Source organism: Triticum aestivum, chromosome 7D (genome assembly GCF_018294505.1).
Source record: "Triticum aestivum cultivar Chinese Spring chromosome 7D, IWGSC CS RefSeq v2.1, whole genome shotgun sequence".
Lineage (NCBI taxonomy): Eukaryota > Viridiplantae > Streptophyta > Magnoliopsida > Poales > Poaceae > Triticum > Triticum aestivum.
Window position 1 is genome coordinate 2,826,114 of NC_057814.1, and position 2,517 is coordinate 2,828,630.

Genomic DNA, 2,517 nt, shown 5'->3' on the forward strand with positions numbered 1-2,517 from the left:
AAAGATCAAGCCTGGCTTTGGCTACAAAACCGCCTATGGTGCAACGACAGACTCCAACGCTGGGGATGGCCGAACAACTATTTTTGCCAGCTCTACATCCGAAACCTGGAAACAGCTCAACACATTTTCTGGTGCTGCCCGACGGTGAGGGAGGTTTGGCGGCAGGTGGGAGCCTGGAGGGGCTGCTCTAGTTTCACCCCCAAGGAAGCCTGGAGGGGCTGCTCTAGAGCAGCCGCTAGAAAATGTGAGTGGGATCATAAACGAGGTCGTGCCAGCCAGGAGGAAGGGAGCAAGGACTCTACTGCTATTAACATGCATGCTGGGAGTTGTGGCAAGAGCAAAACCAATGCACGTTCAAGAAGAAGACAACATCACATGCAGCAATTCAATTGAAATGTGGAGACTAGCTGGAGCAAAATGCTTACAGAGCCCCTTTCGGGGTTCCATTGTGAAAAAGTAGAAAATGTTGTTAGGGCAGGCAGCTTGTTTTGCCATGGCCTAGACCATTTTTTTCCTTTTCCTTTTTCTCTGTTCTGGTCCTTGGACCCCCGCCAAACTTTGTTTTTCTCACTGCTTCTTGCTAATTGAACTGAAATACCCAGCAATTGCTGGACCTTTCACAAAAATAAATAAATTCCACAGCATCTTCGATCACAGAACGTACTCATGTACTCATGTCCGCTGGATAAAAAAGTGCACAAACAAAATGGGCCCAGAACGCGGGATGCTGGTGAGAAAAAATGGCTGGCTTAGCGGGAACGATGGGCCGTCGGCCCAACTGAGCGCAGATGTGGAAATGGGCCGGCGGCCGGATGACACCACGCTGGCTCGGCTTCTCTCTCCCTCATGCTGGTTGTTATGGGAGTATCATATCTACTATCATGCATGCCAACTGGCAATTTGATGATGTGGCATAGAATTAAATGAGGAAAGAGATGGTTGAGTATCATATTATGATACCGTATCATAATTAATTCTATACTACTATGTGTCATGCATGACAATAAATAAGACTACATATGATACTAATCTATGATACACTATTATCATATGCATGATACTAACTTATGATACTCCCATTACGACCAGCCTCACTCGAAGAAAGGGGCAGAGACCAATGCCGTCGCCCTCCACCACAGCTCCACGCCGCCGCCGCTCTATTCCTTATTCTCCCTTGGCGCCTCCCCGCTCTTCTCTGCCCACCTTCGCGCTGGGGGCTTAAGCGACCGCGGTCTCCTCTCCCCGTGAGCATGGGCAGGAGCGCCGGGGGGCGGCCGCGGCCGGAGAGGAGGGATGTGGAGGTGCCGCGCGCATCGGTCATGGGGCTGAAGCCGTTACAGTTCTGTCCACCCAGGCATTAAATCCTGGAAAAGCGATGCAAGTCTAAGGTTCTTCAACTGTGGTTCGGTACAGAATATGAAATTCTTCAGTGTGTAGGCTGTCTACTCGGAATCTAACCTAAAATAGCAGAAGGTAACCAGCATCTACTCGGAATCTAACCTCGCATAGCCTTCAGATAGTTTCGTTTCAGTATCAGATTTCATTGTTGTTTCGGGCAAAGATGGAATTAATCCTGTCCATGTAAGCACTCTTCGCAGGAGTCTGCCACGAGGACCAACAGGTCATAACGAGAGACTGCCCTTTGTGCAGCAATCCAAATAGGAAGATCTGCATTTTGTAATTGGTCTGGCTTAAGGTTACCCCAAGAGTTGTTTTCGATCAGCAACAGTGAATTCTGTGCATAAGTTGTGCTCTTTCAGCCAGAGCCTCAGTTTGTCAATCCAGATCTGAAATCATGAATCAAGCTACAGACATAAGGTATTGACTCCTCACCTTTACATCAAAAAAATTATTACATAAACATGACATACCTGATACTTCTTTCTCCCGTTAGATCTTTACAAAAGTGAGATGGGTATGGATGGCTGCACCCTGAGGAAAAACAACACTAAATGGAAATGGAACTCTAAGAGGCAAAAGGGGAAATGCCAAAAACCAGCTGCATACTCTGGTTCTGCAAATGCTACAGGTAATGGGTACAATCAAGTATAAGAAGATAAGATGGTCACACAATTTCATAATAAACAGAGTTTGGCCCCTCCTCCTTTTTCCGGGCTTGAGACCGGCTATGCAACATGAAGCGTACCATCATCTTTGCATAGGCGGAGTTACACCCCCACTCCACACACACCAATATACACATCGAACCCGACTAAACCAAAAACCAAAACCCAAAGAACAAGACACACACACGCGCGCACGATCTCCAAAACCAAGACCAAAGATACAAACCCAAACGACACACACCAAATAAATTGTAACGAAACCCCAAGACCCTCTTTTAGAATTTTTTTTCTGAGTGAACAACAGAGCAACAGACTACTCGATCCTCAAAAAAACCTTTTTTTGTGTGATTTTTTCCCATTACTACAAAAGGCAGAGAAACATTTTTTTTGTAATTTTCATTTTCTTTTACTTCAAAAGGCAGTAAAACAAACAAGCATTTTTTTTTGGAAA